The 23,487-nt window shown below is 42.8% G+C and overlaps 1 long non-coding RNA gene across 7 annotated transcripts in view; it reads left to right on the top strand.

The window, feature by feature from the left end:
• Positions 1 to 8: 8 nt before the first annotated feature.
• The window catches only part of LOC124085315 (uncharacterized), a 31,753-nt gene continuing 8,274 nt past the window's right edge, over positions 9 to 23,487 (top strand). For 2 of the 7 annotated variants that reach the window (XR_006849408.2, XR_006849410.1), the window contains exons 1-3: positions 9 to 260; positions 4,573 to 4,685; positions 5,507 to 5,634. This is a non-coding gene — a long non-coding RNA (uncharacterized LOC124085315). The other 5 variants (XR_006849412.2, XR_006849409.2, XR_006849411.2 and 2 more) reach the window with 5 other exon arrangements.

A 23,487-nucleotide genomic window follows, 5' to 3' on the forward strand; every position in this document is an offset into this window, starting at 1 on the left:
GTGTGCGACGCGGCGTCGCCTGCCGCGCCTCCTTACCTCCAGCCTCTGCCAGCGCGGGTTGCCCCCCACCCTCCCGCGCTTGGCTAGGGGCCGCAGCCCCCCTGGGCTCCTAGTGCCCAGGGGGGCTCCGATCCTCGCACGATAGGTGCCACGTGCGCGCAAAGCTATCTTCCTGGAGCAGCAGGCGACGACCGACACGGAGGCCAGGAGCAGGCGGTGGTGGCGAGAATCGGGCGCATGGCGTCCTCCAGGTCCTTCAGGTGTGAGGGGCGGTGGCCCCGCTAGGGCGCCACGGGGGTCTCTGGAACAGAGGGAAAAATCGTTTATTGAACACAAAACTTATTGGAAGATTGTTTCAAAACTCGAAAATGTCCTGTCCGCTCTCTGGTCTGCATTCTAGAATGTAGTAGAGAGAGCACTGGGTTAGGGTTAGGAGCACTTAGTTTGTATCCACTGGACCTGGGCCCGTTCTTCCCAGAGCCTTGCTGCCCCTTGGGCGTCTACTTGGGTACCATTCATTTATTCATTCATTCATTTAATAACTTTGCCCCATGCCCACCTTATGCCCAGATGAGTTGGTGAAGCAAGTTGGTCAGGTCGACCCGGCCCGGGTTGTGAATGGGACACAGCCCTACACGCCACTAAAGCCAGATCTGCAGAGTAACCACAACCTCTCTTCCAACTGTAACTTTTCTTTGACTTCTAAAAGAGTTCACAAAACTTGTTTGGGGTGGGGGCAAAATTTTAAAAGAAAGTCAATCTACAAGTGCAAACACAGCAAATAGTCCCCAGGTATACAGGGGGTTTGCTGGATGCTTCCAGAGGCCTTGGGCAAACTGTTGGGTATAGTTTTAAATTAGCTTTTAAAATAGAAAGAAACTGCTAACCAAGCCACATGACAACTGAGGTCCTCCTTTCCCCCAGTTTGTCCAATTCAAAATAAGAAAAGGTGTGATAGATAAAGATGTTGCATATTATTTTGCTTGATCCCTTCAAGTACACCTCTGCCCCCAGATTTTTTTTTTTAATCAGAATTTTTATGGATCTTAAAGGACAACAAGCAATTCAAAGTCACCACAGAATTCTTGGAATTAAGAACAGGAAGACAAACTTAGCCCTCAGACCCTCTCACTTGCAGGCTGGCCCTCCCTCATGGGTTCTGCCGGTCACTGACTTTGTCTCAAACTGCTGAAAAGTTGCTGGCCCCACTGCCAGACATATACCAGGTCTTTGTCACACTCTGATTATCACCCTCTCTCCATGCAAAAATATATCGTCTTTTGAGAAAAGCTCAAAGGAACTACTGTTCCAGGTTAATGCTTTTTCACCTAAACAAAAACAGATTAAAATATTTAACCAATACCCTGGATGTACTCATACAAAATGTGACAGGAACCTTCTTTTCAATGATTTCAAGGCTATTTGGAAAGATCATGACCCGCTCTCATTGATCAACTCCATTAGCACCTACTTAAAGACAAGGCCTAAGTTTTACATCTTCGTATATTAAATAAAAACTTCTTGGTTGACTTTGATTCATTGACTGTCATTTTTTAAATTGATTAAGACTTGAGAGAGGAACTGGCCAGAAATTTTTGTTATGCTCCATTTGCTCAAAAGCATCTTCCTTCCTGCTTCTAATGTGGCAAAAAACAAATACATTATATTTAAAAGGCACAAGGTAAATAGTAACCAATACAACCTTGATACTTAATGCCAGTAAGCTACACAGTTATACAATGAATATAATGAAGAGTCTCCTTATTGGAAGTCCCTGAGTTGGGCTACTGCCTTCCCTTTTTAGATAAATATCACATCTGAACTTTAAAAAGAGTGAAACTATCCCATGGCATACAGCAACACATGTTCTAGGCAAGGCACAATTGGGACTATTGTCCTAGAAATGTGTAACGCAAGGTCAGGAGTTATTTCTTCTAACTCCTAACCTAGCAAGCTATCCTTGAAAATAAAAAATAAAAAAAATAAATAAGTTATAATAATATATAAGTGAAACCTACACTAACTATGGATCGACAAATAAAGCATTTACTTTGTAAATAAATGGCAGCAGGTGGAATCGTGGGTTTACAGGTAAGCAAATGACACCAAGAGTTCTGAAACACAAGCTGGTCTGTGGTCTGTTGGGTTTTCTGTTTTCACTTGACACAAAGCAAAAGAGGAGATTTTACTTAACTGGTGTGGTCAGCTGGCACTATCTATAGTTTTTGGTCTAGTATTTGACCTAGCCAAACTCTAATAAAAGTTTTATTTTATTTTTTTAAAGTTTTTCCTTGGAGGTTAATATGTGTGACTATGTCTTAAGAATTAGTAACTTATTTGGGGTCATTGCCATTTTAAGTGCCTAGTTTATGTGGTGAGAGTAGAGAGATCCATTAACATAATTCTTGTGCTGTCCAGTCTAGAGAGTTTTCTGGTGAAAGGGCCCCTCATTTGGCTCAGGGTGAGAATGGAATGTATGGAAACTTGAGGCTCCAGAGAAGGCTAGAAGGCCAGAATGTCCTCTGTATAAAATGTTCAGAGAGGACACAGGTCCCTCCCTGGCTCAGGTGACTTGTTTCATGCCAAAACCACCAAGTTGAGATAATAACACATCCCTAACCTAAAACACTAGATCACTTAATGATACAACTTAAACAGATGGTGTCATTCCTAACAGAAAGATGGCCCAGCAACATTTCTTTCCAACATTCTTATTTTACAGTAATGGAGTTTGAATTCTATAATCCTATGAGCTTCATATTTATTTACTGTGTTCCTTGGCTCCTATGCATCTCCTAAGTAAGAATGCCTGGTCTGCTTTTAGAAGCAACAGAATTGCTACAACATAGAATCTTGAAAATATTATGCTTAATAATGTAATTCAGTTTTGAGACAAGAGAGTTCTCCTTGGTCTTTCCTTTGTTGGGGTCATTGTAAACTATTTTCCGAGAGAGAGAGAGAGAGAGAGAGAGAGAGAGAGAGAGAGAGAGAGAGAACACACACACACACACACACACACACACACACACATAATACATATACCTAGGAAACAATAAATAGGTTTCCACTGAAACAGAAACTTTAGCTATAAGCTTTTAATAATAGTATTTAGTGCTTCCACGGTGCTTTCTGTCTTCAAAGTACATTCTGCACTTTAATTAACTAGAATGACTGAAACTGCTACTGCAAATAAATATTACTTGAAGCCCATGTCATATAGGAGATGAAAGCAGGTATTGTAAGAAGCATTTTTCTAGTCTCAGTTAATCCCTGCAAGAAGCTTCTATTACCTATGACCATAAGAGTTCCTTAAAAAATCAATATAGTGATCATCTAGGGTATTATTTTTTTCTTGTCATAGTCACTAGTTCATAAATTCAACCACAAAGTAAACTTAAACTTGCATTCAAAACTAAACATGATGTTAAACTTCATTTCAGAAGTCTTGAAATCAACTACATGGTCATATGAAATTTTTCTTAATATCCAACAATTAAAACTAATGTAGGGGTGCAGTGGTCAATGTGCTTAAAACCATAGCACATCTGCTTAAAACCATAGCACACAATATGAGGGTAATTGGATCTTTCTGAAGCCTTCCTTCATTGATTGCTCTGTTGATCCAACAATACTAAATAAATAACAACAGGAAAATCACCTGGTTCAACCAGACAGGTGAAGCTGAGGTTCCGACAAAATTTCCTTGGATAAGAGAAACTTTAAATTGCACTTAATGGAAAAATGTGTAATTTATAGTTTAGCTTCAGCTATTTCCCTGACTTTTTATGTTGTGGGGGACAGCGTCCCTAAAAGAAAGGCTGGGTCCTCCCTGCCAGGTGGCTATCCACAAGCAGCAGCCTGCTATTGCACTGTTTCCACTAAATTTCTATTTGGCCAAACTTCAGTGTTTGCTGGGGAGCCCAGAAGCTATGCCCTCACTCCCTTGCTTGAGAGAGTTTGGCAGCATGAATTGCACTCTGCCTGACTTGTGAGGAGTCCGCTCAACAATAGCAGAGCCCACATGGCACTGTGGCTTTCTGAGGTCTTTGAGAAAGTTACAAGGAAGAGTGAATCATGCAGCCAAAGCAACAAGCTCTTGCAACCAGGCTGGGGATCAGATGAAAAGGGGATGTTTTTTGCACTGCAGACTTCAGTTCTATCCATAGTCATGTCTAGGGTCTCTATATACTGCCCAGTACTGGGAAAACTGCCTCAGACCACTTTCTTGAACATTCTTCTCAGTTGCTTTAGTCCCTACTACCTTCTCAGGTTACAACTTCTTTTGTGCTAATTACACCAAAAAAAATTGAAAGAATGTCGTTGACTTTACAAAGAACACAAAGCAGACTTGCTTTATAAACTAAATATAGCCAATTTCTTTCAGAAGGCAGAGGACTCGGCCTTCAAACACTTTGTACAATGTGGACTAATTGCAGATGGCCAATTCATTTATTAGGATCCAGGCAACAGAAGGGCCAGTTACTGGGAGGACATGTTTAAAATGTGTGCTGCTCTGGAGGGATATTTACATGAAAAGAGAAGGTCTGAATGATGAACTTTTTTTTTTTCCAGCACTTAATCTTAAATTAAGACGTGTCTAGGATGACAAGTTAATTTAAACTACCATGGAAAGAGAAAAGAAATGGGCGCCACTGACCATGGAAAGCAGTACCTATACTACTCAGGTAAAAATATAAATGAAATGAAAAGAAGACCTGACTTCTCATTCTGGAGGCCTGCAGCTACGGAAGATGTTTTTCTAGCCTGTTCTCCTTATGTGAGAAATTGCCTTTTAAGAGAATTGACCAAGAACCGCAAAAAGTAATTAATAGCAATAACAATAATAAAAGGCAGAATTGGGAAGGGCACATTATCCCTATTAGCCAAGTGAATTATGGATCCTCTCCCCAACTCCCCAGAAATCCCCTAAGGGCTAATAGGTGAACAGTAGCAGCTTGGAATGATTTATTTTTTCTAAGGAACATTAAATACTGAATTGCTCATGCTGAAAAAATGCTACAGCTGTCATCCATGGGGCCGAATTTTGGACACTGGCTAGAGTGACAGGTGTACTCATTGTATGCCCAGCTTGGCTGAAATTGTGATGCCTAACTCAAATTTTTTCCCAATTAACTGGTGGTGACTCTAGAGCCAACCAGGAAAGAGCCTTTGCCGTAGGCACAGATGAACATGTGTGCTGAGGCTTCACAAAAATGTCAGTGTTGGGGGAAAATGGAGCTGAGGCTGCCTGATCAAAGAACAAGAAAATGGAGGTGGACCTGCAAGGAAAAGAGGGAAAAGAAATCTAATGTGACCAAATCCTCCTAGGTTCTAGGGTAAACAGGTCTTTCCTACAGTTGGACTATTGGAGGATTTTGGTGATAGAAGCAAGCCCAGAATTCTAGGAAATGTGTCACCAAAATTGGTATTATTAGAAGAAGGGACACAAAGCCAGAAATGCAGAGTCTAATCTGTAACATACTAATTATACCTATTTTTATCTCAGGGTTGTAATGACATAATACCAAGAAATAAAAGACTCTGGAAAACTGACCTTTCACCTATGGAAGATATGAACACCTTGAGGGTAGGGGTACAAGGCGAAGCTTTCACCAGCTCCCTATGGGACCTGAGGTGAGGAATCAGCAGTCACACACAAAGGTGGCAGACCTTCCTGAGAATGTGGCAATGGGAGGAGGGAGGTTGGGGCCGAACACCACACCTTGGGGTAGTGGAGCGATGTCTGCATACTGGCACCAGGTGGCTCTGAAAAGTCAGAGATGAGCCAAAGCACAGGGCCCTGGTCAGGAAAAGGAAGCAAGAAGGTGCATCTGGGTTGTGTCAAGTCAGGAGAGACCTAGAGGGAGCTCTTTGTGTTCACTGCATGGGCAACAAAGGCCCTAGACCCCTATCTTGAGTCAAGATGGTGCCAGATGGCTGAACCATACTAACGAAGTTGATATGCAACTTTGGGACCAAGAGACATCTGCTCTTTAAGTTAAATGGATTTTCCATTTACTTATACCTGTTAAGGGCAGCCCGAAGTCTAAAAGCCCCCAAATCAGTGTTACTTAACCCAGGCCACTGAGAAGCACACCTCAGAACAGATGACCTTAAGTTGTTTCAGCCTGAAAAGTGAATTTCTTAAAGTCTTCTATTAATTTTAACCAGTGATTATTTTAAATATACCATCGCAATAATGCCATGAGTTAGTTGAAAGACTATTAAAATTGTTGACTGGTGTGATCCTTGAGTAGACTCAACTATTTTAACTAGAGTGGAAAATACTTTTATATTTCATTAACTTTGCACATTCTTAAATGTGTTCAATAAATGTGTATTTCTTAACTTGGCAAAATTACACATCTACTAGATTTACTGGGTGGAGAGTAAAGAACGAATATAGAGGGGAACTCTGTCTAAAAAAACAAAGGAAGAAAGGGAACTAAGATAATGGTTAAAGAATAGAAGCCTACCACAAAATATTTAGTTTCTTTAAAATGGATGCCAAAGAAAGAAGAGATTTTGAGAGAAAAAATATAGATGCATAATTTCTAAAAACTGGAAAGCAAAACAACAAATTTGCAAATGAAAAAAAAAAAAAAAAGAAGCCTGAAAACCACAGAGAAACAAATATACACACACACCCCTGTGGTTCACAGTAATTGAACCCTTGCTAACCTTCCTCCCAATACCTGATGATTCTGTAAAATCAGCCAGCTGTCACTCTTTTCCTTTCAGAAACGTGTCATTGATTTGTCTAGCAAAGATCCATTATTAGAATTCTAAGTTCTGCTTAATGGGACTAGTATTAAATCTAAGTCATCAATTCTTGACCCTTTTTTCCCCTGGAATTCTCGGTGCATGCTAAACTGCTAAAAACATGTTTTCAGGGTATTGTGATTGCTAACATAAAAATAAAGGATCAAGACTGGCTTTGGAGGTCTGTACCCCAGAGGGAAGTGAAGTGAGATTGATCAGGAACAGTGTGCGGGGAACTATGAATGCTCTCCTTTGGAATGAGCTGTCTGCAAACAGAAACAACCTGCACAAGTGCCATAAAGCCCTTACCCCTCTTTTACCTCCCTCTTCTACCTCCCTTCTTCCCACCTGCCTGGCTTTTTACTGCATTGAGTGATCTCAGGCGGGGGCGGAGGGGGCAATTTTAAGAGTCCAAATTGTCTATGAAGATGAGGAAAAAGAGAAAAAATTAATTATCTAGTCTCAACATTGGTGACTTTGAGATAAGGATGGGGAGGGGTGATTAGCTTTCTCAAGGAAAGAAATCATGGACATTTTCCTTTTTCTATAAAAGAAGACTTCTCATCTTTATTTTTCACTAGCTAGATTGAGCTGGTTGTAACCTAAGACAAAATGAAGGTGGGTGGCTTCATCCTCCTTTAAATTCTAAGATGGCTGCAGGCACTACACAAATCTTGATTCGGATAATGATGTTGCTGAGGGTCTAGCCATAAAGATTCTTCTCCCCATTGTTTTTTTCTCTACGGCTGTGGCTGCAACTGTGGTAGAGACCTGCCTGCTCCTTCGTCCCCACCATCCCCATAGCCCCCCTGCAGCAACTTCGGATGGCTACTGCAGAGGGGGCACCTTGTCTCGGCATCTGCTCCCTTCCTCGCACTCACTGGCTTGGAGATCTGCTTCTGTGATTCCCTCAAAGAAGTTTACCTCAGCATTTGGGCTATGCTAGGGTAGCTTGGGGGCAGTGGACTGATGAGCTGGTGGACTCAAACATTCAGGCAAACTGGTTGATTTGTAGACAAAACATCCAGATGCTTTTTCATAATTGAACTTTCAACCAAACTGACTAAATGCTTTGGTGTCAAGACGATAAAAGCTCAAGTCAGAAAAGGGCACCAGAATAGGAAATGTGAAGCCGAAGAGCCCTTAGAAGAGCACGACATGCTACAGATTTCTAGCAATGAAAATGAGTTTTTAGGTTGTGCTTAAATGACTCAAAATTTACAAGAGCGAAGCGACAAATGAAAGAGTGGGTCTTTGGGGTTATATTATCCTTATTTATTCGGCTTTGCTGCTGCCAGGAAGCAGCTGAGAGCCCTTCTTTTCTGTGCACTATAGAATGTAAATGGTTTAAATTAAGAAGCCATCTAATCTCAACCAATATTAATTCTGACATGAAAAATGAGACCAGTTCTTCACACATGATTACAGTCCCTACTATCTCACATTAGCAGGTCACCTTACTGTTTCTCAAAAAACAAAATGCCTACTTATTTTTAATATGGCACACATCCTAAATACTTTTCTTATTTGGATACTGCAAATACAAAATCTGTTGACATGGACTTCCTCTGACCCCCAGGCTGAATACACCTCTATAACTGATTTTGTGTGGATTTCCCCCTCTTTCTCTAAACTACAATCCTTCCACAATGAAGCATCCAAGCAGCCTGAAGGCCATAACCAGGATGCCGCCTTGCAGCCTTCTCTCTCTGGACTGAAAAGCCAGCCTCAATATTGCTTTCCATGTAGAAAAAGGAAAAAAGATGGTTTCTAACATGTTTTAAAAGTGTTTTCCCCTAAACTGGTCCATTAAAATCAGCGAGATCACTGTTTCTCCACCTCTGTGACAGGCAGAATCTCTGTGCACGGGGACCGGGGACACATGTGTGATGGGACTTGGCTCGGGCAGAGAGGCTGCAGTTGTTCTGGGGAGAGAGCTGTTTGCCTGCAGTGCTGCCTCACCGGCTCCAGGACCACTCCTCCCTGTAAGACTCTGCAGATGTTGTATTCTGCTTGTTAATCCTCTGATTAAGTGTAGAAATAAAGTGGCTTTACTTGTAAATGTCCATAATTCACCTACCACAAAGCCCTAAGTCCCTGCTGTTTCATTATCAGCTGCCCGTTAATAATAATCAAAATTACAAGTGTCTTAGCAGCCTGGCAATTGAGTGAGGGGGAAAAAGGAACCCCAGAAAAATCACAAAATCACAACTGTTTGGGGAGGTTGCTGCACGGTGTGCCTCTAGAGGTGGGGGGTGGCAAATCCCGACAGTTAGGGTTGAATTCAAGGCCGGGGGGCTATCCGCAGCCCACAGAGCTTCTAACATAGTCACTGCGCGTACCTCGCCACCACACAAAGGCAGCCGAGCCGAGCGGGCTCCAGCCGCCTCTCCTGCTCTATGCAGTCCTCGGCAGAGGCTCTCAGCACAGCCTGCAGTCTCTGCTGCATGCAGGAAGGAGCCCTAAAACTGGGAAGGGAGGCAACAGAAAGCCCCAAATGATTCACCTTCTATGTCTATTTCTTCCTTTCTGTTCTCTTCCTCCCTAGGATCCCACAGCTGCCTGATACTCTTTCCTTACTTTCTCATTCCAGAAGCCAAGCCTCCTTCCAGCTCTGAGAGTGTCTAGGATTCACTTTTATTTCTCAGACATACAAAAAGACCCACTGGAGCAAGCAAGCCACTGGTGCCTATGCCTGAGACTAGAATAAGATTACAGATCAGAGATGGAAGGGGATGTGGGGGCCTTCCCTCATTCTTGCCTGGGTTGAGTGTGACCTCTTCACATCTTCTTCAGCTCTTTCCACAGCACTAAAACACTGCCTCTGTATGTTCCAATGTCAGTCCCCAGGCCTGCTGGCTTAACTCTACCTCTAGCTCCAAGGCCCTTGAATGTCCACAAGAACCATGCATCTGATTTAGCACCTGACATTAAAGAACATGATTTCAACAATGGGGTGTTGTGAAAGCCCTCTAGCCGGGGTTGCTGAGGTCTGGCCTGTGGGTGGGAAGCACATCTTCCTGCCTCCTGAGGGGAAAGGGAGTAACCAGCACCAGCAAGTTGCTCCTCTTTGCTCTTCAGGCCCTTTCTGTCACAGCAAGGTGGCCCGAAGACCTGGCTGGTGCTGTTCGGAGGGTAGGGAAGGTTTGGATTCCCTCCAAGCACACCCATCACTCCTCAGTGACAGGCGCTTTGTACTCTGCACCCCACATCCCCTTCAGAGGTCCCCTCCTCTCCCCTACCACAAGCCTCTCTGTAAAAACCAAACCATCTTGTTCTTTCATCATAATTAAAAAGCTGTCAGGGAAATGGCACAGCTGCTTTGGCTGCTGTTGAAATGACCCTCTCTCCATCCCTCTTCCCATCACTCACTGGCTAAAGTGGTCCTTTTTTCTGCTTAAAATCAGGCCCTTTGGTGATGGGAATTGCAGCTGGAAGCAGAGCATTCTAAACAGAATCCTAAGCTTGGGAGGATAGGGAGAAATCCGTGTTTTGCGCCGGCCTCTGTTGGCAGCAAGGTGCTGCCGAGGCCATTTTCACCGGGGAACCGGGAACCAGAACCGTGGTGGTGCTGCTGCCGCGGGGCTTCAGCTCCACGCAGGGTCTCCTAATTACAAGTCACTGTCAGGGCACACGATTTAGCAAAACTTAGAGGCTGACTCTCCCTGCTGACTTAGCTAAGGGATAGGAAGAAGGTATTTTGAAGGAAGTGGAGAGGTCTGATCTGGAAGATAAAACCCAAGTGCCTCTCATGCTCCGGGAGAGCTGTGACTGCTTGTCTGGTGTCGTGGGCAGCCTGCCTGCTTGTGTGTGAAATAAAGCCATAACTTATATGCATAGCTGATCACCCTGCTCCTAGATGAGTGTCACCAAGCTGTACAAGGGGCATGTTTGCTGTGCACAGTGGACGCTGCAGTATTTAGGGGTCTGTCTGGAGTTTCATCTCATTTCATGACGCTGTTATTCTAATCCCGTTAGCCAAAACCGAACATCCTGAAAGGCATGTTTCAGGTGGGTAACATTAAAAAAGGCAAAACAAAAGAATCTACCTCCCCCAGCAATATTGAACTCTGCTGTTAGAACTCATGGGACATATGCAAATACATATTACTAGAGGGATTCATAATATTCATCCTAGCCTTCAACTGCTTTTATTTTAAGGAAACCTATGTCTGGAGCTTTCAACATTAGTTTAATTTCCTTTTCCTAAAGACCATGCATCTTGGAAAGGCCCCTTTTAAGCTACACTGGGGAGCTGGATTGGTAGGCTTCTGGGTTCCTAAAAGGGCATGCCAACATCTGGAAAGGTAACAGCAAACCAGGCCTCCCTCCACTGGCTCACTGGCTGTTCAGACAGCTCCCAGCAACTCAGGACTGAGGTGTGAAGTCAATCCCAAGGCTGCTGGGCACCAGTGTCTCCCAGGTGACAACCACAGGACAGTGGGGGGCTGATTGTTCAGCAGCTGTGTGCTGGTTTGATCCCCTGTTTCCTTCTCCCTACACCCCCGGATCTTTCTTTTTATTTATTTTTTAAAGAAAGCAGAGCAACTATACAGTACTCGTGCCTCTTTTATTTCCTGACTGTTCTGTGTGTCACAGCCCTGGATGTTGAGAAGCCTGGGGCCTGTTGTTACCGGCCTGAGCGGAATGAGTAAGGCCGCGCTGAAGGGCAGCAACTGGGACCCAACTGCCATTCTTGTGGGGGTATTCACTTGCAGAAGCAACACCAAGGGACTGCTGCTTTGGGGGGATGCAGGGGTCCCTGTGTCCTGGGTCACAAGGAGGAAAGCCCACTTACTGAATTGGGTGTGCTGGGCAGACATAGCCCTGGGCAGAGGAAAGGGGAGTGTGGAGGGCAGGTGACTGCCCCCAAAGCACTCTCCCCATTCCACCCAATGATCTCTTTTTGAATTTTCCTCCTAAAGACCCCGTTATTAAAAATGTGACTTGCTCAGCTTTTTACCTCACAGAGCTCTTTATTAAAATGCAAATGTCCCTTAAGAGTAACCCTCTAAGCCTTTGCCAGCTAATGGGATTAACTGAACAGAACACAGCCCCTGCCGGGAGGTAAGGAGGCCTGGGGCCAAACCTCCCCTTCTCAAATTGGCCAAGGACTCATCCCTAAGCACCCTGAACACAAGATTCAGGCATTTCTCTTTCAGTTCCCTTTGGGGGTGGTGCTTTTCAAGGAGAAGCCAATTTTTAATAATGTTACCAATCTGAATTTCACTCCTTGTTGAACAAAACTCATCTAGGAGTACCTTCAGTTCAGCCATTCACACAAAACAACTTTCCCTGATTTGTTTATAATATTAAAAAACCTATCTGTATATACGCATGCATATTTTAAAAATATATAAAACTCATATATCATGTGCTGAACAATGCAGAGGTGTATAGATAAGATGTCACTCCAAAGATAACAGATGAGTATCTGTGGATGGGAAACTGGAAATAAAATTCTGGAGACTAAAATTATGCTGTTCTTTCCACAGACTAGGAATTAATGAGTATCTGAATACAGAATATGTCTGTTTCAGAAAACAGGAAGAGAGGCCCAGAGCTCAGCATCTAAGAGGGACTGCGGGAGCTAACATAGAGGAGTGAGGCTAAGCTGGAGGGCTGGAGCTAAGAGAACATTCTGGTACTCCAGGACCTCTGCCTGCAAACCTTAGACATTCCCCATCCCACCAGCAGAGCCCTGATCCTTGACATGGACAGAAGATCCTATGGTTAAGTGGAAGAATTTGGACCCACCTGCTAAGGGAATTTCAATTTAGACCTGGAAGATTCTAGAAGACATAGTTTGGCTCCAGATAGAGAAGAAATGAAAGAGGGAAGCTGAAAGCAGCTCTCAGTACCATCCCTAAGCTAGGCTCTGGAACCCCTTCTGGAAGCAAGGCCAGCACCAGAACCTCTCTGACAAGGTATCAACAAAGGCCAAGGCCTACCCTGTAGCTAGATGGCATTCGTCACTGCTGTTCACTGCTGTTCCTGTTCAGACTTTCAGCCTCAGACTGGCATGGAAATTTGAATGGCTGTGCCTGTCAAATGTCTAGACAAGGTTGTTTGTTTTGACCCAAGTAGATCCTTCTGGGTTTTGTGCATTTTAATTTTCAGTACTCACAATAATTTTATGTAAGCTCTGATTTGGTTTGCTCAGCTAGGTTGGAGATCTCTTGAAAGCTGATGAAACATGTCTTTTGACCATCATTCCATCCTCTTAATTGTTGCTATCTACTCTCAGTATGATCCCTTTGTAGAAACTGACCACCCTCCTTAACTTCCTAGCTTTGGTTTTGACTGTGGACCAAGAAGGGGGCAGCAATGTCTTACACTTTTGTCTTCCCCATTGGGAGGGGCACATGTTGTGAACTCAACTTGTGTATATTGAATGAATGAATGAATGAATGAATAAAAATGCCCAAATTAAGGCAAACTCACCAGACCGGCAAGGACTCATCCTCCTGAGAGGCGTAGCAGATTCTTGAGCAGCTACTGCGTGCTGAGAGGTGCTACTAGAGAGGCAAAGAGGAAACAAGGCTATTTTGATTTATAAGTTAACTAAAAATTAGGAATAACTTATCAGTGAGGGAAAATGGGTGCATGTGTGCCACAGACTAGCCAGTATTCCATGCTCTTTGCCAAGTTGGACGTTACCCTCTCGTGCGAGAAACCTCAGACCTGCCAATGGTCAAAAACTTGAAAAAGTAACTGTGACAACTGTTTTCATTTGGAACTATGATGGATATACTCTTTTCCTAAATCGGGCATGTCATTTTATTCTAAATTTCTATTAAACACTTCCCAACACTATTTCTTTCCTCCTTCCTAAAGAACCACCATGACCCCTGACTCCCCAGTAATTCCAGATGTCACACAAGGCCCATTGTGTGACCATCTTTGTGGTGAGGTCTCTTTCTTGGCTATTAGAACAGCAATTGTTTCTTCCTCCCTGCACTGGCCCCTAATTGGCTATTCTACTAAGTCTCAAAGCAATACAAATTCTGCTCAAATCAATTATCAACACATTTCTAACTCCTGGCACTGGGAAAGAGAGGGAGCTTTTCCTGGTCTGGGAGGCTCACCCATGAGAAGGAGCTGAGAGGGTCAGCCTGGGAAACCCCTTTGGCCCCTGTGGCTGTGCTTCAAACAAAAGCCCCCAACTTCAGAGAATGGAATCCTATTGTAACCATCCAGGACAGGATTTTTATTGTTTGTTTGTTTGTTTCACTTGAGCTTATGAATAAAGCACAGGTCACAAAGAAGCAGCTGAGGCAATATCCTCCACACCCATGCTGCTCCAGATTTGCATCTGGCTGAGCTGCCTCTTCTGCCTCATCCCCTCTTCCCTTCACCTTCCCTCATTATCTACCCTCTCTAATGAACATACTTGTTTTTCAAGGTGAAAGAGTAGAAAGAAAAGAAAGAACGAGAAAACAATAAGAATTTAGCGTAAAATTCAAAGGATGTCCTGTACTTCAGAGATGTCCACTTAGTATACAGTTTGCCTTTAACCTAAGGCTTTGGCTTTGTTTTGTTCTGGGTGATTATTTAATAAAAAGATTCATGAAGATTAGATTTATTTTTTAAAGGACAAAAAGGTCCATTGTGTGTCAGATTTCTTAAAACAAAACAAAACCACTAAGTGGGATAAGGATGTGAAAACACTTGGAAAAATCAGATTGTGGGACAAGGGAAGGGTATTCCTAATTTCAAAATAAGACAAAAATGAAACAATCACTTTATGATCAGCAGAGAGGGCAATGGCTAGAGCTGAGAGGACTCAGGTGGCCCCATCCTGTTCTCCTCCATGGCTCCTAGAACCCACATGGCCTTGTGGGGTGGTGGGACAGGAAGGGCTGATGCCCCACCACCTGTTGAGCTCCCCCCCCCCCCACTCCCATTTGGCAATTCTCCAGCTCTGCCTAGAGCAGCTTTAGTTATTTGCAATCTGATCCTCTCTAGCAGACTGCAAGTTTCTAGAGGGCAGGAAACCCATCTGGTACTTAAAGCTGAACTTGGCAAAGGTGACTTTTCACCTCTTTCTTTCTCTTTGTTCCTTCTTTCCCACTCCTTCAAAACTTTCTTTTTTCACCTCTGGGCTTATTTATCTTTTTCCTTTTGTACCTTCTCTTCTCTTTCTTTCCTTCTACAATTAAGAACAAATGGAGTTGGTTTTAACTTTTCCCACCTCAGTAAAAGGACTGAATCAGTCAAAGACTGTAAGCAACAAGGGCGGACCTGGGTGACTCCTCAGGAAACTGGCCTATAATGTGTGTCTGGGGCAGGCAATGGGGTGGGGGTGCTAAATACAAAATTTTTTACATACCATAGTTAATAAATACCCTTCTTAAAAACATCCATACGTGTGGGTAAAGAACATGAGATAAGGAGAAATAATCATAGCAGGATAAGGGCAGGGTAGGGGGATTTCCTGTAATATTTATAATGTCATTTTAACAATAAATACAATTTCTAGAAGAAAAAGGGCCAGGCCCAAGTGTGGGTTCCAAGATCTAGAGGAAGAGAAAGTGGGCAGTCTGGCCCCATGAAGGAGAGTTCTAAGTGGGTGTGGTCCCCTACAAGAGAAGATTTGGGCATTTGGAGGGGGGACTGGCAAAGAAACCCATCAAATAACAGAGCAAAGTTCCCTGCCCCCCAAAAGTCCAGGATAGCAGGAATGGTGTTAAAACCAAGACCCCAGGGACCCAAAATGGAGCTAACTCCAACTCCAAACACCCCAAAAATGTGGGTCTCTTTTTCTGCCAAGGTTTTTTCCTACATTTGGTCTAGAGAATTCTAAGTGGTCCCCACTTTCCTGTGAACACAACCAGCTATTCTAGCTCTCTGCTGACCTCTGGTGGGGAGCAGCTCCATTGGGCCAGGGAAGGTGCTAGAAAGAGCTGCCTACCTGTGTCCCACCATCTACCATGGCACCTACATGGGGGTGGCTAACCTGCCTGAATCAGAATTCAGGGCCAAAAAGCAGGAGCCCCCCCAGGAAGGGTGGGAAAGAGGATAAAAGGAAAAGGTAATAATACCTGTTCTTGGAACCAAGGGATTTAGGCCCAGACGCATCAGCTCCAGCTTCCCTTTCGCTGGAAACAAGAAGCCAAAGGGGCCTGCCCCAAGTTCAGTGAGGTACCCGAGATGGAGAGGGGGTCTCGTTCTTGGACAGGGAAAATTAAACATCACGAGAATATCCTGGCATGGCGGAGGCAGGGGGCTGAAGTACTAAGGAATAGGAGGTACTGAGGAAAGGACAGAAATTCAAATTTAGCCTTGAAATCTCAGAGGCCCTTAAAAAAATTTCTGTAAACAGGCATTTCATATGTACCCAAATTCTACTCCCTCCTCTGCCTCATCTTCCCACAGGGTCTCAAATGCTCCCTCCCTAGGGAGGCTCTTTGGGTTCCCCAGATGGAAGCAGGACCTCTTCTCCTTTGTCTTTTTTAGCCCTGGATTGTGGTGGGAAAGAAAGTTCCTTGCACCTCTGCTCCCAGTGAAAGGGACCAGGAATTGTTAATTATTTACCAAAGGACAAAAGATGGTCCCACTTTGATTCTTATACAAATCTGCCACTTTGGAACAGATACTCATAGGTGTGTGGGGGTGGTGTGGTGTGTAGAGGTGGGGTGGCGTGTGTGTGTGTGTGTGTGTGTGTGTGTGTGTGTGTGTGTACTGACAAAACTCTTCTACTTAAACTTTTCACACACACACAAAGAAAAGTTTTAACATAAGAGGAAAACTGGAAGGGACCCAGGAGACCAAGAAATTTGCCCAAGGTCTCAAAGTGGTTCCCAGCAGAATCAGGGCCAGGAACTGTGAATTTGGAGGTCACCCCCTACTGTGTTTTCCTGCAGCTAACTAAGGTCCACAAAGCCACTAATTAAAATACCAGGATCTGTCCTCAGATAAATTGCTCCATTGAAACCTTTAAAGAATACCCCAGGCCAGAGGATCAGGGGCTGCCTGCTTCCTGGGAAGGAGGATCAGGGAGGGGGATGTGCAGCTGAGCTTTGGGCGCTGGCACAGGGCAAGAAGAGTTCTGAAGAGCTAGGATCTCAACAGTGAAAGCCGAGCGCCATCTGCCAGCCATTTCTAAGAGTCTGGCTTTATTTTATTGTTTCTAGTTCCCACCCCTGAATAGTTGGTTTTCTCATTTCTTTCCATTAAAAAAGAAAGAAAGAAAATAAAAGAAAATGTATTTCTTACCAGAAAGCCCCTTCCCTAATAAGGATCCTATTAATAAAAAAAAAAAATTCAGGAAAGGGGAGGTGGAGGGAGAGAGAGAGAGAGAAAGAGAGAAGAAATATGAATGAGCACAAACCAAGAAAGAAAAAGTAGGGAATTCCTCAGGAGGCTGATTTCTGTCTCCCCATTTCTGAACTTTGCAAACTACTGAGGAAGATGAGGAAAACCCCTTTTCCACACAAGGTAACCTGCAGGTCCTCCTCCTCCTCCCAGCAGATTTGACTTCCTGTTGGAGCTGCCTTAAAATCTCAAGTCAGATCTTGACATGGGGGATCAAAGTTGTGGGTGCCACCTGTCTGTCTGAGTCTTGGACCAAGATGGATGCAGGAGTTTAAGATCTGCTCTCCACCTGAGAAAGAGTTTCTATCCTGAGTCCCCTTCCCTAGCTCTACCTCAACATCACAGAACTTTATGTACACTTGTGTATTTAAAAAGTTGAATGCAGAAGCACACGCTGGCTGCCCCTTGGACCATCAAATGTAGGCCCCTTCTCTGACCATGGCAGAACCCCAGGAATACTCAGCAGAATCATCATAAATACTGTCAATACTTTTAAGAATCAAAATTTTGCCTTCTCTAGATGTCACTTGGCAAATGCATGGAATCATAGAACTAAGTGCTAGAATCACCAAGGTCATAGGGATGTGACTCCCACCCCCAGTTTCTAAGCCAGTGCTCTCTTTCCACTATCCTAGAGCCCCCAAAAGTTGGGCAGCCTCTGTTTACCTCTTTCCTCATTGATTTGACTCTTCCCCACTGGGGAAACATGGTGTAATCACAGTAAGCTCAAAACCCAAACTACCCTAGAACAGACAATTTCCTAAGCGTTACACAGGTACTAGATCCCATGAGGGACTTTGCCAGAGCCTCCCCCTTGGAAAGGGGAGCCCTCCAAAAGTGTCCATCTGAAATCCTGCCTGCCTGGCCATTTGTTTTGCAAAACAAAATTAGTTACTATACTTTCCTTTTTAACAACCAAAAAAAAAAAAAAAAAATCACATCAATTCTTAATTAGAAATAAGCTACAAGTTTTCTGGCAATCCACTTCAAAAAAATTTTCCCCTAACGTCTGGGGCATTTGTTTTTGGGTTCCGCCTGGAGTCTTCTAAGCATTTCCTTGGAAAGAGATTGTACTTGGTCCCAGGCAAAATGTCAAAATCAACAATCTGAAAGCTTGCCTTGAATAACTTCTAGTACTCTGTAATAAGGAGGTATCATAGTTAAGGGGCTCTTTGCTCAGCTGAACCTAGGGCATAGCAAACTAGTCTGAAGACAAGATTTTATTTCAAATAATCCTTTTAATTTCACAAGTCCAATATGTAATTTGCCAAACTAACAACCATTTCTGCCCCTAATCCTAATCCTAAAAGCTAGGGCTGGGTTTGTGGCTCAGTGGTAGAGTGCCTGGAGCCTGGGTTCAATCCCCAGCACCACAAACAACAACAACAACCCCCTCCCCCAAACAAAGTGTTTAAATCCATGTGCCTCTGTGGAGTGGAGAGTGGTTACTATCTTTTATTTTTACTTTTCTGGCCTTTGCAATGAAGTTAGAGGTACAAATTCCAAACTTTCTAAGGGAAAAAAACAAACAAAAAATAAAAATTAAAAAAAAAAAAAACCTGTTTTAAAAAGATTAGGGCTGGAGTTAGCTCAGAAACAGGGTGTAGGTTTAGCATTTGTTAAGCCCTAGGTTCCATTCCCAACACCAAATAAAATAAAATAAAATCCTGATGCATGTGTAATAGCTGAATACTCTGTTGAATAAAGACCACATGGGGGCAAAAATAAAATATTTTCGCCTTCAAATAGAATAAATAAGTAATAAGTTTCCTTCCATAATGGTTATTTGGGAGAGTCAGATTAGTTATAAGTGGGTGGAGGTGTGGGGAGACCACTGTTTAAAATCACCATTTAGTCCTATTCTCTGATTATGCTAAGAGATATTGGGCATAGAACCTTAGATGGGAGAAATGGGCACTACGTTTTCTTTCTGAAAAAATTTATTTTAACTTCTTCAGTATAGTCATTCAGAGGCATCCTTCCACTGTCCCAACTACCAGTTAAAGGTGACAAGTCACCTTCATATGGTAGGCTGGCTCCCTGTGGCCTAGGAATAAGGAGATCCAGCAAACAGGGTCCACATCACAGCCTGACTCCACTCACCCACTGATTAGCTGAGGGGCTGACTTGGCTGACCAGAGTCTTAGATCAATTTATAGCTTACTTCTTTGAAGTAATTCCCTGGCTAACCTTCTCTGAGATTTCTGGAATTTGCTTCTACCCAAGAATGTGGTCGCCAAAGTTAAGTATGAACATTGTCAACTGGTTAGAACTAACTGGAGGGACAATCTTCCCTCTGAAGACTTTTGTAAGATGTGGAACTTATGACACCCATGACCTCTAACTTCCCCTGAACTGGGTGTGGATAATGTTGGTGCAGTGCTTCTCAACCAGGGGTGCTATTTGGCTATGAATGAAAACAGTTTGTGTTGTCACATGTGTGGTGGTTGTGGGCAGTAGGGTGGGGTGTGTCTGTGATTGATGTCTAGAGGGCAGAGATGCTGCTAAATGTCCTACAGTGCATTGGACAACCCTACCTCCATGATAAAATGTTAATGGAGCTGCTTGGAGGACCCCTCTATCGAGAAGAATCCCCCAAAGTGCTCCTAAAATCCCAGCATATAGCTAACAGAGAGAAGTCACAGCCTAAAAGCTAAAACCTGAGTCTGATTAAAGATATGCAGCCTATTTAATTTGGGGTTCCATCCTGGGGTGGGAGGAAGTGGTGAATGTGAATTAGGACTCTTCCCCATCTTTGCTGATTCCTCTTGTCCCCTCTCCTTTGTACTATAGCTGTGTCACCTTTCCTTTGTCTTATACTGTCTCACCATCTAGTGGCCACCTGAAATACCAACTAACCTTCTCCATCTCTAGGCCCTTCTAAAGCCAGTCATTAAAGCATTCATATTTTGGTGGCAGTGGGCAGAAGAACCTTTGAATGATGTATATAATAAGTTATAATAAGTTAATTAAATGTCCTTCAGCAAATATACAGGAATTAGATGGACACTTCCTAAGATATCAAAAGCCCACTGTGGGGGGAGAAATCAAGGGGCCAGTTATAAATAAGGTATGCCTTTTTTAGGTGGAGCCCATAGGGCTTCTGTTTAAATTCTCTGGACACTTGTGGATTGCAATAGATAGGTGCAGATTACAAACAGTATGTTTTTGAAAGGATGTGTTCAAGTCCCAGCAACTTGAGTAGGTACTTACACACTTCTCAAGTAAGACCATCTATCCTTGATAGATTTTTGTTGTTGTTGTTGTTTGTTTGTTTTGTTTTGCATCAACTAAATCAACCAGTTACTTTTACAGCTCTAGAAACTGAGGCTCGGATATGGGGGTCCCAGAAGTCCAGGGACTTTGGATAGATACTAGCTAGGATGCAGGACACTTGTGCCTATTTCCTTTGACAAAGGTGTATTAAGCAGCCCTTCTTGGTTCCCAGACTGTATCTCAATGCCTGGCCTTAATGTCTGTGTATCATCATAAGCATTATCGTTTTCTGTTTGCTTTTTCAAAAATCCCTCAGCTTCAAACTTACCTGGATACAGGTTCCCTGTAAAAAAAACTTCATAGTAATTTACATATTAGCAATCAGTTTGATACAAGACAAATTACTCCTATAGGAAAGAGGAGAGAGGTGTTGTGATCTTTTGATTGAGTGGAGAGGCAAGAACCAGAGTGAATCTCTTGCTGGCTACATTCTGATTTCTTTGCAAGAAGTGGCACTCCCTTGGCAGTGACACTGAGCTTGTGAAAGCTTCATAGTGACACTTCTGAGAAAGTAGGTACATGAGGTTTTTCTTCCCCATTATCAACTCATTAGAGGAAATTTAAAGTACTTACTCTGTCCCCCACACATAATGTGTGACAGTGTCGGAAACATTGACTGACTCATCATAAATTTGAAATCGAATAGCAATTTATAGTACCTTTATACCTCTCTCCTCACCCCAAATTGAATCATTAAAACACACTTAGTAAGATCCGATGTTCAAGGTCTGTGGGCAGAACTCCACAAATCGGAATACTTGTGAATTCTCTTGAGGTTTAACAATTACTCTGCAAGGCATCTGGGGTTTTTACCTCTCAGTAAGTACAGCAGAGGCACCCTCCCCTGTCACAGGCTGCTTGTCTAACAATCTTCCCTTGTTACAACTCCCAGTTGTCACATGTGTAAGACTGCTTAAGTCATTCTAACTGAAAGGTGTGTGTCTTCTACTTGTTAGGGACCAAAGCACCCAATGCCTCAACAGTGTGTGTGTGTGATGATTGACAATATAAAAGAAATGCATTTTCTGTGTGGTTCCCTACCTCTTTCTTGGAGGTCTTGTCCTCTTCAATTCCCACCGTCTGGCCTTCGTCACCATCTAGCTGCTGGGAAGGAAACTAAAGACGCTTTTTTTTTTTTTTTAAACGTGTAAAAATCATAGAACAATTCAAGCTCAAGTCCTTGGGATAAGTCACAGTATTGAACTGATTTACAGACAGAAGCTAATAATGAGCAAGAGAAAGGGGAAGGGGTAAGCAGGGTAATGGGTGAGACCTTCTCAGGACTAGTAAAATAGCTATCCCTTCGTCTCTATGCCACGTTGCCCACCTGAAAGTGACTTCACTTTCAATCATAAATTTGATAAGGTGCCATTTGTCCACTGCTTGAGTAGAGCTTCATTTACAAAATGTTACAAAGAGTGTACTCTGAAATGTAGAGACAGAAAGGGAGACAGAGGTTCCTGCTACTTCTAGATCTTGGAAGTGAACAGTCTCCTGTGAGATACAGAGTAAAGCTGAACCACACCCTCACCTGTGCAGGGAGAAAAAAAAAAATCAAGGAAGAAAAGAAATTTTCTAAAAATAACACTTAATATTTGGGGGCCAGTTACTGAGCTGAATATCCTTCAAAAGCCTTCTAGAGATTTCTCCAAAGTCATTTCATGTCTGGTATCTTGCTTTCTTTTTAGAGGAATTAAAAAAAAAAAAAAAAACCAAAAAACAAACTCCTCCCAGTTGTTTTGGAAACCCGCCTTGTTCAAGGGCCAGGTCTAGCCCTACCGCATGGCCAGTTGGCATCTGAGATTCCCACTGGTCTTTCTAAGTTGTGAAGAGGCTCCTTTGGACTTGAAGATTCCTCAGTAGCACTCCAAAAAGGGAGCCATTTTTCTCTCACTCCCTAAAGAGAGCTTGATCTTATCAAAGATTCATCTAGTCCAATTCAATGAAATCTGTTATGGTGGGTGTGAGGATTCATGTTCCTATTGTGGGGGGCCACCAGGGGTAGAGAAGGTTAATTAGATTCACCACTGCTTTTAGTTCCCTTTGGTTGCTTTAATTAATGGTGAGACCCTGCTGCATCAATTGGCTCTGTCCTTTCTATTTCGAAAACTCCTCCTCCTGAGAAAGTTAATATTAAAATGGGCAAATAACATGTCAATTTTGCAATTCATTAAAGCCTTAGAAGGGGCAGGTTAGGTTTGGGAAGAACCCCATCTTTGCTTTAGACAAACAACAAAAACCAAAACCCCAAGAAATTTAGAAATCAATTTTCATTTGCTTTTTATGTGTCTCCTAAAAGGTATTTTGTGCAGAGGCATTGGAAGAGCTGCCATTTTACTGGGGGTGGGATGGGGTGGTGTGTGTGTGTGTGTGTGTGTGTGTGTTTGTTTGTGAATTTCAGAGTGGAAATTGACTCTGAAAAATGGGGCATGCTGGGAATTTAAAATCTGGTACATTAGGTTATTTTCTCTAAAAAGAAATTTATTTTTGTTTAATATCAACCTTTCTGCATAAACAAAGGTAATTTCTTTCTAAATGGGAATTATCCCTGAATTAAGAGCAAGGACTACTTTTAAAACAGAAAAAAACTATGAAAAATATTATGCCATTATTTTAATAGTCTCATTAGGTCCAGAGAGTTCTAAACACCCTAATACTGCACAGGTAGGTATGTAGAGGAGCTATGTGTAAAAGCAACTGCATTTTATTTTAAAATAATAATTATTACTATTATTGGAAATAATATTTATTATTATTATTACTATTATTATTATAATTGGAAACCTGAGTAAAAAGAAAAGTTTTAGACTCTGCTAAAGAAAACTACTGATGAATTAAAAAAAAATCTGCAAATAAACTAAGACTGCAGTGCTGCCATGCTGGCAGATGAGTTCAAGCAAATGTGGAAATTAAATATCACCATAGCAATGACAGGTATCTCAGAAATGGGTAGCTCACATTTCATGTACACTCAATGGACATTTATAACCAGGGATCTGGTAGGGCCTGGCTGTAATTCAGAAAGCAACAGACTACTAGACACCTGTCACTGACAAGGGATTTTAGGAGCACAGAACACATTTACAGCAATCATGCTTTACACTTAAATAATGCCATACAGCTTATTACCAT

Source organism: Marmota monax, unplaced genomic scaffold (assembly GCF_021218885.2).
Source record: "Marmota monax isolate L192 unplaced genomic scaffold, Marmota_monax_Labrador192_F-V1.1 WCK01_AAM20220418_F8-fsc00014, whole genome shotgun sequence".
Lineage (NCBI taxonomy): Eukaryota > Metazoa > Chordata > Mammalia > Rodentia > Sciuridae > Marmota > Marmota monax.